At 34.9% G+C, this 13,850-nt stretch overlaps 1 protein-coding gene across 3 annotated transcripts in view; it reads right to left on the bottom strand.

Annotated features, from left to right (window-relative positions):
* LOC109073381 (zeta-sarcoglycan) overlaps window positions 1-13,850 on the bottom strand; it is a 237,824-nt gene that overhangs the window by 222,766 nt on the left and 1,208 nt on the right. The gene's annotated exons all lie outside the window — the stretch shown is intronic.

The raw sequence follows: 13,850 nt of genomic DNA, 5'->3' as shown, positions 1-13,850 counted from the left end.
TGAAAGTATGTGTCTGTGTGTGTGTGTGTGTGTGTGTGTGTGTGTGTGTGTGTGTGTGTGTGTGTGTGTGTGTGTGTGTGTGTGTGTGTGTGGTAATAGAAGTAGTAAGTGTACACTTTTTGACCTGAAACACAATATCATAAGTATTATCGGCTTATAATATTTGCAAGAAATAGACGAGAAAGAAACACTGATTTTGTCTTATTTTGCAGCAGAAGTTGTAGTTTCTCAAAATCATTCTTGTAGAATTCTTGTAGAAAGTTTCCTCGTTTTACAACTGAATACTAATTAAAGCTTTTTCCTAGAAACGAGAAGATAGATCATTGCCTCAACAAAAACATTAAATTTCCAATGGGATTCCGCACCAGACATATGTTTAATGTCAACCAGGGAAAAAAGTAACATTGAAACCCGCTAAGTAAAAGGGGACATTTCAAAAGGCAATAAAACACATCTTAACAAGTGAACTGTCAGAAGTAATTTCTGTTTTTGTCCTTGATTCGTCTTACAGAAGTGCCTACGTCTGTCTGAAAAGCAATCCGATTTGAACGACTGTTTTATTTAGCTGTTTTGTTTGGAAAATGACATTCTCTTTGTGCCCGGTCTCCGCTCTGCAGAAGAAGCGCTACATCTCTTTGTTGTTGGGTGATTTTGCTTGCTTGTTTGTCTTTTGTTTTTATTTTTATTTCTCAAAAACATAATAGAATTGTGAACATCAAATGGAGGCATTTCAAGGCGAATAAAATAATCTTAAGCCGGACATTCATTGTGGAAGAGAAGCCGAGGTGGACTGCCTTACCACAGAGATCAAAAAGATACATCAAAGGGCCCAAGAAAAATACATCCAAAAAACAGAACATCTGAAGGCCCAAATATCAGATAGCACCGCAACAAACGCAACACAAAACAACTCTGCATGCCAGCCAGACGTGCCTGGGACGATAAGGTGGCCCATAACAACAAAGTTTCTTTTAAGCCAGTTGTTTGATAAACACCAAAGGAGAACGAATCTCTTGACAGTCTATTCAAAATATAACAAAAGTCAACCAAAAGAGAGACAAGAAAAGAAGCAGAACCATATCCCAAATACGGTGTTTAATTACCTTCTCCTCCAAATACTTCAGCATAATCATGTCTTGCTCTCTTTGCTATTGCCATGGTTACTGTCAGCCAAAGCTACAATGTGAGAAAACCAAACTCCAGCAGCATTACAGTGGATGAATGCAGACTTACACTACTGGCCAAATCTGATTGTAACCAGTCGTACTGTCATCATGACAGCACAGTTTTAACAAGGAAGTGTTGAGTCATGGCAGAGTTACAGAAATATAAACACCTCACAGCTCTCTGAGGAACCATGTGTGAATTTACAGCAAACGAATGCAGCACTAGTCCATGTGTAATGACTGTGTGTAATAGTGAGTGAATTTGGCACGCTCAGCATGCTTGTGGCCTCGATGAGATAATTGCATCGGCGCATTAACTCCTCTTGTACGACTGTAGGCCTGAATCTCAGGCTTTCACTCAATTCTTTTTCACTTACTTCTTGAAAATTGAGGCCTACAAGACATCGCCAACACCAGTAGGGAGAATCCATTTATTTTGTTTTGCGGACAGACTAAACTTTGATGTGCCTGCAGTCTTATGTTCACATCTTCAGTGACCACTAGGTGCAGGTGTGAAAGGACAATGCTTCTTTTATGGTTTTGGATGACACTTTTGATAATTGTGAAATTTTCAGCTTGGGCTCTTTAAATATAAAGCAGCAAGCTCATTGGCTGCGTATGTAACATGAACCAATCAGCTTGTGACAATCCTTTAATGCTAAGAATATCTTCAGTTTACATTAAGGACCCATCAGCCTGCACCATCTAGAGTTTCAAGACAGAACTTGGTAAAGATAGATAGATAGATAGATAGATAGATAGATAGATAGATAGATAGATAGATAGATAGATAGATAGATAGATAGATAGATAGATAGATAGATAGATAGATAGATAGATAGATAGATAGATAGATAGATAGATAGATAGATTTGATTAATTTAAACTAAGGTTGGTAGAAGTTTGATAATTTTCTGTGATTGTTGTTAATTATATATGATAAACAAAAATGATGGTTATTAAATAACGTTAAATGGCTTAACCATTTCTCTGCTTTTTATGAAGAAATATATATATATATATATATATGTGTGTAAAATAAAAATATTAATAAAAGCTCTCGATCATGACTGACAGATCCATTGACAGAAGGTGAAAATGAATAAAATTAATTAAAGGTAAGAAGAAACCTAAAGAAACCTAAAGAAGAGCAAAGTGAATTTGCTGTCTGAATGTGCAGGTTAATTGCATTGGCACCCTGCATTTTGATACATATCTTTGTCATTCCCTTAGTTAATTATTTGAAATTTAAATGACCGAAGACCAGTGCTAATAGTGTATGCCCTCCAGAGGGGTCAAGGGAGATGTAGAGTAGAAAAACCAAAGCAAGACAGAGGCGAGGAGGGGTCACGGGGTATTAAAGCTGAGAAGTGAGAGGTGTAGAGACACAGAGTTACTGAGAGTTTGAAATATAATTAAACTGAAGTTTCAAATAAAAGACAGAGATGGAAAGAACGATAGAAACAAGAGTTTGAACTCTGGTATCTTCTGTCACTCTGTAATGCAGCTGGTTTTACGGCAGGCATACGGCCCATCTCAACTTGCCACTCGCTTCATTTGGCTCATGATGTGGCCCATCAGCCTAGAACCTAGAGTGGGCATTTCTCTCTCTTTCTCTCCCTCCTCACTTCCCAGTTCTTTGTGTGACCATTCAAAGCTGCTATTATCTTGTCACTGCCCAGTTGTAGCCTCACATGGGAGATCACTGCAACAGAGATGTTCCTCTCCTCTCCTCTCCTCTTCACCGTCATAAAATCAAGAAAACTCAAAATATCATTGGCAACATGATGCAAGAGATTCGTGACTTTAGTTGTGTCAGACCAAAATGCACAACTAAGACGTTCAGCTGTGCACTAAAATAGTTGAGGAAGCTTTTTGAGCTTTTTCAATAAATGTTCACTGAATGTCTCTTTCTGACAATTCACAGTACTTACTATTAGCAATTGCTAACTTTCTGTTAGAAATTTTATTATTCACAGCTCTGAGTTTGAGTTGCTTCTGAAAATAAAAATGAAAAAGAACAAAAAAGAATAAGTCAGTCATGGTCACTTTCGAAACTGCTGTGTGAAGCTTTAAAAACCTTATTTGGAAGCATGTATCAAACTGCCAAAGTCACATGATTTCAATCAACAAGGCTTTGTTGCGTCATTACAGTTTTGAAACATTTACACATATTAATGGTTTGCTATTAGGGGCAATCTCCGTGAGCCCATGAAACAGCGTCTATGTGTTTTATTTATTTATTTTTTTTTTTTTTACTTGATCTCAATCAGTTTTATTAATTTGTAGACAATGTATAATAAAAAGGAAGAGTTGTGCTTAGTTTCTCATTAACCAAGATCTTTATAAAATAAATAAAATAAGTGTTACAATTTAATAAAATACAATTAATATTTCATGTACTTAGATGGAATGGTAACTGCATTTAATAGATTGCACTTTCAATGCTTGAAACACCACACGCTGTTAAAAAATTGTGTAAATGCAGCAAAACCACAGCCTAAACATGTATAAAAACACCTTTTACAAGCAAATTGCAAATGTTTTATTGAAACTCAATCTACTAAATGCAGTTACAAATCATCAAATACAATATAAATATGAAGTGTCTGTGTAATAAGTGTCCTGTTATTAATTTGCAGGGCTTGTTTTGTTTGTTTTACAGGCCAATCTTTTTCATTATGCAAATGTGTCTTTAAAATGTCTACAAATTTATTAAACTGATCAGAAGTTAGGTAAAAACCCACAGACACAGGTTCAGGAGTTTATTGAGATTGCCTCCTAGCAACAAACCATTGAAATTTCAAAACTTTTTGAAACAGTTATGAAGTAAAGCTTTATTAACTGAAATCAGGTGGCAGTATGAAACATGCTCCAATCCACTGGGTCGAAACATATGATTTGCAAAAGTTTCGAAGCTTCACAAAGCAGTTCTTCAAAAGCACCCATCACAACTTTTCTTTGTGATTCAAACCAGATCTGTGCCTGTGTTTGAAGTGAACCTTGTGTGCGGGATGGTCTTAGGATGTTTTATGGATAAGTGTGCAATGTGTGTCAGTCTAACTAAATTGGTGAACTTGCTGAGCTGGCTGTTGTTTCTCACAATCCTCGGGCAATTGGAATGTATTGTTGTGAGGGTCAGTCTGTACAACCATCCAGTCAGCTCCAACAGAAACTCACACAATATACACTTTCAAAAAAGACTGCATGTCTTGGACACAGGTTGGGTTTAAAATCATGGATGCTTTAATCTATGAAAAGATGGTTTACTCAAACAAACAATCCATCCCACCAAGCATTAGAGGTTTGGTTACCATGGCCACCTATTGGTAAAACAATGCATTTTGTTAGCAGATATTTTCTGTTATTTTAGTTGTGATTTTATTGTGTTGGGTTTTAGATTAAGGTCAGTGATTTATGGTGTAAATTAAACCGTAATTAAAGTGGAGTTCATTTTCTTCTTTGTTATATGAGAGGAGGCATGTTAAATCGAAATTACATCAAAACAATAGATTTGAACCACTGTAATGTCTGAACCATATCTTGCTAGCTGCACATTATGAACTAGTTAATCGCCAGCACCATGTTTTCTTCCTTGACGATTTTAACCTTTTCTTAACATCACCTGTTCAGATGACACATTGATGTTCTTACTTTCTTTCCTGCTACACACTCAAGGCTATCTGGAGGAAATGTTTAACACAACTCTTTTATTCCTCTGTCCTTCAGCTATAATATATATTAATCATTTGATACCGCTGTTACTGAGAGTTGCGTTGTAATCGGACTGCCCTTTCCCACTGGCAGAGTTAATTAAGTGTAAAATGGATGGAGGTGGGAGGGATGGGAGGAGTGGGGGGGAGGGGGTGATGGGAACGAAAGCTTGGCACAGACCCCGATGTTTAAAGCACAAAGTCTACTGAGGGGATCAGGACACCAATGGGGCCTTCGCCTGCCACTCAAACTCAGACCAGCACAGCAAACCTAAGAGAAGATGGATTACGGCCATTTGTGATGCTATTAGTGCTATTGAGTGGGACTGTTGCTCACCGCAGCTTTCACTGGCTGGTCCAGGATCAGCTGAGTGCTGACATTGTAGACCAAAGCAAGCTGTCCATTTGGTTTCCAAGCAGGAATGACTCAACCTACAGAGTTGAGTGTTTTCATTTATAAAAATTGGACATGTATTGCAGTATAAACCAAAAAAATCACTTAAAAGGTCTTTGTCAGAGCCACTGTGTGAGATTAAAAGTTAGGGTTAGATAGAAAATTTTAATAATAAAACAAATTTTTTCTAAAGATTACACTTTACCCTGACTTTGCAGAGCAGAGTTGAATGCAAAATATGTTATTTTGCAAACATTTTTCACCCTACAATGAACAAAAATTTGGTGTAGAAACAATTTTCACTCAGAAATTGCTTGTAAATTTCACAATTGATTACAAAGAAATGGCAAGTGGCACACTGAATTACATTTACAGCAACCATACATACGCTTTTTACCCAGAAATGTCCTGACCAGGATTTCTAAATTTCCTAAATTGTCCAGTTTTTGGCTTTGTGTTCCTATTGAAAGTCTCTCTACATTCCTCATACATTACATGTATGATTATTTGCACCTCTTTGCATGTAGATCCCACCTTCTCGCTTGCCATGATTGGTCGATTATGTACAATACCTGCACGCTATTGGTCTACTTTTCAAACTACTTTTCAGTCATTACCTTCAGCAAGTATGAAAACAATAGGAAAACAAAGCCAAAAACTGGACTTTTTTACTTAAGGACATGTCCGGGAAAAGAAGGCATACCGTCATCATAATTAAATGTGAAAATTTTGTTGAAACTGTATTACAGTATACAGAGTAAACCCAAAGTTAATAGGGTCCAAAACCACACTGGATCTTACTTACTTTCATTGTAAGACAGAAATACTGAAGATGTTTTTCAAAATATCTTCTTTTGTATAGAATAAGAAAAAAAGATGGTGAGTAAATGATGACAGATTGTATTTTTTTATCACTTTCAAACCAATGAAGTGTTTATTTTTTTATTAGGTTGACAAAGTGCTGTACAGATGATCATATAAAACAATTAATTAGAAAATGTAAAAACCTAAAAAAAAATGAATAAAAATACTATTAGTAATAGCTTTAGGCCACCAAAATTTGTTCAAATAAATGAGATCTAAAGGTTTAGTTCACCCAAAAATGACAATTCTGTCGTTACTCACCCTCATGTCATGGTGAGAACACTTGGTTGAATAAAGTCATTATTTTTGTTTTCTTTGCGAAAAAAAAAAAAATATTTTCGTAGCTTCATAAAATTAAGGTTGAGGCACTGATGATGCCCTTACTACCTTTCTGGGTCTGGGAACGTTTCAGTTGCATTGCTGTCTATAGGGTCAGAAAGCTCTCGGATTTCATCAAAAATATCTTCATTTGTATTCCAAAGATGAACGAAGGTCTTACAGTTTTGGAACAACATGAGTGTGAGTAATTAATGAAGCTCTTACAATTTTTGGGGTGACATGAGTGTGAGAGAATAAATTTAAAAACAGACAGAGAAGGTGCTATTTGGAGTGTTGGGCCAGCAATAGCAAAAGTTTGATTACCATGATGCTTCAGTCCGGACATAGGGACGGATAGCATTCTTAAAATGTATGGACCTAAGCAGTCTCGCTGATTTGTTTGGATGCAGCAACTCAGTGAGATAAAATGGTGCAAGATTATGTAACAATTTATAAACCAAGATAAGTATTTTAAATTCCACTCTGAGATTTATGGGAAGCCACTGCACAGATATCAAGATGGGAGAGATGTGCTGCAATTCACATGCGCCGGTCAAAAACCTGGCTGCTGCATTTTGGACCAACTGCAAATGCTCCATGGACGAGTGATTGATCCCATAATAGAGTGAGTTGCAATAGTCTAAACGAGAAGTGACAAATGCATGAATTACTTTTTCAACGTTTTTCGTTGATAAAAATGCTTTAACTTTAGCCAGGCGATGAAGATGGGGGAAAAAAAACATGACTTAACCACTCCATTTATCTGCTTGTCAAACTTTAGTCTAGTGTTCCTGTGGCTCAGTGGTAGAGCATTGTGTAAGTAGCACAAAAGCTTGTGGGTTCAATTCCCAGGGAACATGTTAGGTTAAAAAAAATTTTTTTAGCCTGAATGCACTGTAAGTCGCTTTGGATAAAAGCGTCTGCTAAATGCATAAATGTAAATGTAATGTAAATGTATCAAACCGGAAACCTAAACTTTTTACCAATGGGGTAACTCATTTGGTGAAAAAGCCAAGGTCATGATTACTGACATAAAAAGCATCACTAGGTCCAAACAGACTCACTTCAGTTTTACTCTAATTTAAAGTCAGGGCATGATTTGAATTCCTGAATACATGCATACAGAGCTCCAAATGGATTTTTTATCTTTAGATTTGAGAGGAAGGTACAACTGAACATCATCAGCATATAAGTGGAAAGGAATCCCATATTCCTGAAAAACTGAACCCAGTGGCAGTATATACATCATAAAAAAGAGTCAGAGTGATAATGGAACCCTGAGGAACTCCAAAAGTCAAAGGAGCAGTGGAAGAGGTATTTTGTCCAGTACGTACAGAAATCTTTCGATTTGTCAAAAAAGACCTGAACCATTCTAAGATGGTACCTCTAAGGCCAACACAGTTTTTTAAACGAGAAGTAAGTACACTGTGGTCAACCAAATCAAAGGCTGGGCTGAGATCTAGTACGATCAAGGCAACAGCACTTCCAGCATCTAAGATGACATTCAGAATTTTTAGGAGAGCAGATTCTGTACTACATAATTTCCTGAAACCAGATTGAAAAGTTTCATAAATGTGATTTAAACTCAGAAAGGCTTGTAACTGGATCAATACCACTTTCTCCAAAATTTTAGATATAAAAGGTAGATTAGAAATGTATCTAAAATTAGAAGAGGTATATCTGAATTTGACGTCTTTAAAATTGGAGTGATTGTTGCATGCTTTAAACTATCAGTGACCATTCCACTGCTCAGAGTCAAGTTAAAAACAAAAAAAAGTTAAAATACAGAACATCTACATCACATACAACTTGCTTTAAAAAAAACGAGCAGGCATGACATCATGGGGACAAGCAGTGGGTCTTAAGTTTTCAATACTGTTTTTACAGGTAGGAAGAGTAAGAGTGTCAAAGGAGAACCAAGTGACAGAGCTCCATGATGTCTCGTTGATGTCAGAATCAAATTGCAAATGAGGTCTACCTTTTCTACAAAAAAAACATTAAGAAGTTTTCACATAAAGTCTCAGACACAACAGTAAAAATATGTACCACTGGATTTAAAAGAAAATAGAGAGAAGAAAATATTTTTCTAGGACAACAATAGTTATTTTTTGATAATATCTGACAATTATTTAGATTTGGCTGGGTTGACCGCTTTCTGAAATGCTGAAAGTCCCTCATAAGTTCACAGGAATCCTGCAACCTATCTTTAAGCCATTTATGCTCATATCTCCTAAAAGTTTATCTAAGCGAACAAATCGAGTCATTTAACCATGGTTCAAATTTAGTTTTCTTTGGGCGCTTGGCCTTCAGTGGAGCAATAGAATTTAAAATGTTCAGACAAGTATCATTAAAGCGACAGAGGTACTCGTCTGCATTTTGGTTTCCCTGGCGATGAATCCACTGAGTCAGAAATATGAAGTGATGTATAATCTAAAGCAAACTCATCCGCTGCGCTTGCTGTGAAGTGTCGAGTCCACCGAATTTGTGAGGTTGTAACAGCAGGCCAACCAGGCAAAGTAGTAGTGAATATAACAGATTTGTGGTCAGAAAAACCGGTGTCACAAATTTCAGTGTCCAAGGTAGAAAAGCCATGACTGAAATCCAAATCCAAAGTATGTCCCTGGATATGTATGGGACCTTGCAACTACAGCGTAAAATTAACTGAGTCAGTAAGGTTACAAAAGACCCTGGGAAGTGTCCCTTTGGGGCAACAAACATGAATATTAAAATCACCCAGTAGTAGGATTTTATCAAACTTTGTTACCACACCACCCAAAAAGTCTGCAAACTAATTTAGAAACATTGCATATGATTGTGGAGGTCTATAAATTATCACAAAGAGCACAGGTTCAGCAGCCACTTCAACATTTGAAACATTTGTAACTCAAAGGTGCCATATACCTCAGATGGAATGATTCAGCCAAGGAAACCCCTCCACAACCAGACAACTGAGGAGTGCTAAAGAAAATGCAGATGTTCAGTAAGCGGGCTTAAGTCTGAGTCCAAAATAAAATTTCCAATCTCTATCAGATATTGTTGATCATATAAAAGTGTATCAGAGCCATAATTTGCTAAAACAACATTTAAAAGAGAACAAAGAAGCGGGAGCGACAGATGACATGCCAAACATAGCGGCACCATCTTGATATCTTCACTTTATTATTCACTTCATATTAATGTATTTCTCGCTTGTGTTTAAATCTGTCATCAAGTTTACAGTCCAGCCCAAGCATTTTTTGGCCCCTTCTGAAGGAACTTTCACAGAGGTGGTAAAGGATTGGCAGTAAATTGAAATGACACTCCAAGAGATTAAGAAAGGCGTCTGAATTCATGGGACACATATGCCTCGAGATAAGAGGCAAACCAGAGATGCCAGTTTAATTAAAACTATCGCTGAACAACTATGTTAAGGACAGAGAACTGTTTGCCTCATCAACACTGTTTTTAATGACTCCTCTATCTCGAAATCTATTCTTGTCCTGTTGTCTAATGAAAAGAGGCCACTGGTGATACTTCACAGAGTTCATGTAACATGTTTGCGTGTTATCATGATTCATTAGAAAAGTAATAACAAGAAGAATGTGCAATTACAAACAACTCCACAAAGCAATTACATAACAAGTGCATGTTGTTTATTAGAAGTACCCTGTATAATTAATTAGAGAGAATTACATGAACACTAATGTAAGTGTGACAGTGTCGCTGTACAGAAGCTCTTGATCAATTCAGTGAAATTCACAATGCTGATTCCTACAGAAGTTATATATTGTAGTTTTGCTATACTGTGTAGTGTTGGTAAATAGTGTTATTGTCCTGGTTCCCCTATTGGCCAAAGGCAGAGAACACAGAATCACTATCTAAATATAAACAAAATAAAATAAAAAAAATTGATAGATTTTTGATAGATGTGTTGAAATGGTGCTTTTGAGAATCGCTTATTTAATAAATAAAGACACTTGGCCTGGGGGAAACATAGATTTTTTTTTATTTTATAAATAAAGACACTTGGTACGCGTTGTGGGGTATTTTCTCCTGATAACCCCGAAAAGAACTTAAATTACACTTTCAGTTTTGATCGTACAGATAAGTGCAATACATCAATCGAATCTGTAAAGGGTCTTACTTTTTTTTGTATACAGACATAATAACAACAAAACTTTGTGCACTTATAAAATAAAGATAACAAACAATGAGTGCTGTCTGCAGCCTTTGTCTGCGCTGATCTTCAGATACAAATGCGTCATTAAAATGAACTGTAACTCAGTGAATACTCAACACAGAGACATGAGAGAGATATCTATAGAAAGCCTGACATGTCTACTTTTAACTAAACAAGTGCTGCCGAAAACAAATATTCTGTGATAAAGTAATCCATATGAAAACAACGCGATGTCCGTTTTTTCACGTCTCCATTCATTATCTTCTAATGCGACCACGCCCCCGCGCCGAGCGCGCTTTTGAGATTCAAATGTTTCACTGAAGCGCGCGGCTTTTGAATATGCCCACACAACAGAAGACAACGCAGCAAGACTGTTCTTCAAGTTTTTTTATTATTTTACTGTTTGCTTCGCGATGAGAGGAATAAGACGTAATTCACCCCAAAAGATGATGTGATGTGGTTGAGGATTTGAGAGTTGGATTTCCTCAGAAAAAATGAATGAAGCACTTTATTCAGCAGAGATCATAAACATGAGTAAGTCTCCTTTTTATTGATTTATATACTTGTACTAGTTTTCACATAACGTGTAAACATTTTACTAGTTAGACTTTTTCCAAAGACTTTTTCCAAACTATAATTCCTGACTAAATGTATAATCAAGTGAAATATTATGAAGTTTTCAATAACAATATACACTACTATACCATTCAAAAGCTTGATGTAAATAATATAAATGTACCAATAAATGTAACTGTAACAAATGTAACAATCATTGCTGTTCTTTTCAATTTTATCCCCCCTAAAAAACCTAAAAAAAAAAATATTCTCAGCTCTTTTTCAACATTAATAATAATAATATAATAATAATAATAATGATAATAATAACAATAAATGTTTTTTTGTAGAAAATAAGATTGTTAAAAGGATTTCTGAAGGATTGTGTGACTGGAGTAATGATGCAAAATTCAAGTTTTTATTAAAAAAATTTTGATTGTTCCTAATAAACTGTTTAACTGCACTCACAAGTGAATATTAAATTATGTTGTTGGATAATTAAATATATTCTAAATAAACTACAAACATAAATTAAATAGATTTATTTTGTCCTCACATTCTTTCTTGTAACTCATCCCTCTCAGTGACACAGCTGACTGAATGGCTCATTATGCAGCTCATTATGCAGGTCTTTTGTCTTCTCAGGGGTGAATTCATGATAGTTGACGCCTACTCGCATAGACTTTTACCAACAAAAAGTGTCTTAGAAAAATTTAAATCAATATATTGTTTTCTGTAAGTGAGTAAACAAGATGATTTTCACATCATTTAGAAAAAAAAAATTCTAGGCTACAAGCTCCAGTTCTCAAAATTCCTGGGAACCAATTTTTCTGTATGTGTTTTATTGCTTTTTCAAGTGATTTAACATTTTTAGTTTTTCACTAACCACGCATAACATTTTTTTTTCTCAAAAACACAATCATGTACATACATGCTGCTCACATATTATTATAGCCTAGTTTGTGCTGATTACAGTGAGATTAGACTTTAGCCATTTAGATATTTATAAGAAAACTGAAAAAAAGCACAAATGTCAGGGCATGACAAAACTTCTCCAGGCCCCAAAAATACCCTTAGACTCCAGAGGGTTAAAATAAATAAGCCCAAACCAAATACAATACAGAAATCAAGTGAATTATAGGGAGAGAGGCAAATCTCTTGAGGATAGATGCCAGTCAAATGGAAACACACTTGGAATTCTGCTGCTATAGATCTATTCACTAGATGTGTTCGCAATCCCTTTCACTCTCATTTATGTGGGTCCAGAGAGAGAGAGAGAGAGATAAAGAGAGAGAGCAAGAGACAGAGAGAGATAAAGAGAGAGAGAGAGCAAGAGAGATACACAAACACTACAATCAGCTTCAGGGTTATTATAGTTAACTAAAACCGTAAACAAAGAAAATAAATGTTTCTTGATCAAAATAAACCTTAACTGAAATAAAATAAAATATGAAAACCCAAATCTTATTTTAATGCAACATTTCTTGTCTTCATTTAGTTTAACTAAATGCATATATATATATATATATATATATATATATATATATATATATATATATATATATATATATATATATATAATAAAACATACAGACATCTTAAAAAAATTTTAATAACATTAATAATACCAAAAACACACAACAAAATTGCTAAACTAAAAATAAAATAAAACAGAAAAAAACTAAATATTAATAAAAACTATATTAATATGTCAACGATACTAAAATAAAAATGGAAAAAAATAATGGTAAAAGAATGTTAAATTGCTACAGTAAAAAGGTGTTAATTGGTTAAGCAGGGTCTTATCATATGGTAAAATTATAGCATTTTCATCTAAAATACATGTAATTTTACTGCAAACTTTTTAAATTAAATTAAAAATATAAATTATCTTATAATTTACATACAATACATTATATTTAACAAGGAAATATACATACTTGTACATTATAAAATAAATAAATTGTATTTTTATAAGTAAACACAAAGTAAAAAAAAAAAGTTGCTTTGTTCTTTTTTGTTTTTTAGTTATAGTCAGTGGAGTGTTTTATGTTGTTCATTTAATGCTTATTGCATTATTTCAGTGTCATTTGCATTACCCTGTTGGTGTTTTGTCTGTACTTATTATTGGCCACGGTTGCTGGAGAGACCAACTTTAAGTCATCATGGTTTTCCATTCTTCCACATATGTTACTAACAGAACATCTTACAGTAACAAATAGATTTTTATAACTCAAACAAATCATTAGCATATTAATATTACACAATTTAATGACATACATAGTTAGAAAATGAAATATATATATATAATCATCAGAATTCTCTCCTATCATGATATTAATATTGCATAATTTAATGACATACACAGTTAGAAAATGAAATATATATAATCATCAGAATAACATTGTCACTGTATTTCTCACGGTAAAGTTCTGGCAACCACAGTTGCAGCCCAACATTTAACATTTTACAGTGCAGCACTGGCCACACAAATCCCCATACAACTGTTATCCAGTCTGAACTGTGGAGCTGTCCACTGCCAGAGGTGCTGAAACACACAATCCCTCAGTGGGACTTCTTATCTCTTTTTTTGAAAACGCATGCACATAAACATTGAGAAATAAGATACGAACCCTCGCGAGGTCAAAAGATTTTTATTTATTTTTATTTTATTTTTATTT

This window comes from Cyprinus carpio, chromosome A1, assembly GCF_018340385.1.
Source record: "Cyprinus carpio isolate SPL01 chromosome A1, ASM1834038v1, whole genome shotgun sequence".
In the NCBI taxonomy this organism is placed as follows: domain Eukaryota; kingdom Metazoa; phylum Chordata; class Actinopteri; order Cypriniformes; family Cyprinidae; genus Cyprinus; species Cyprinus carpio.
Note: the sequence above shows the minus strand (reverse complement) of the source record. Positions and strands in the feature narration are given on the sequence as shown.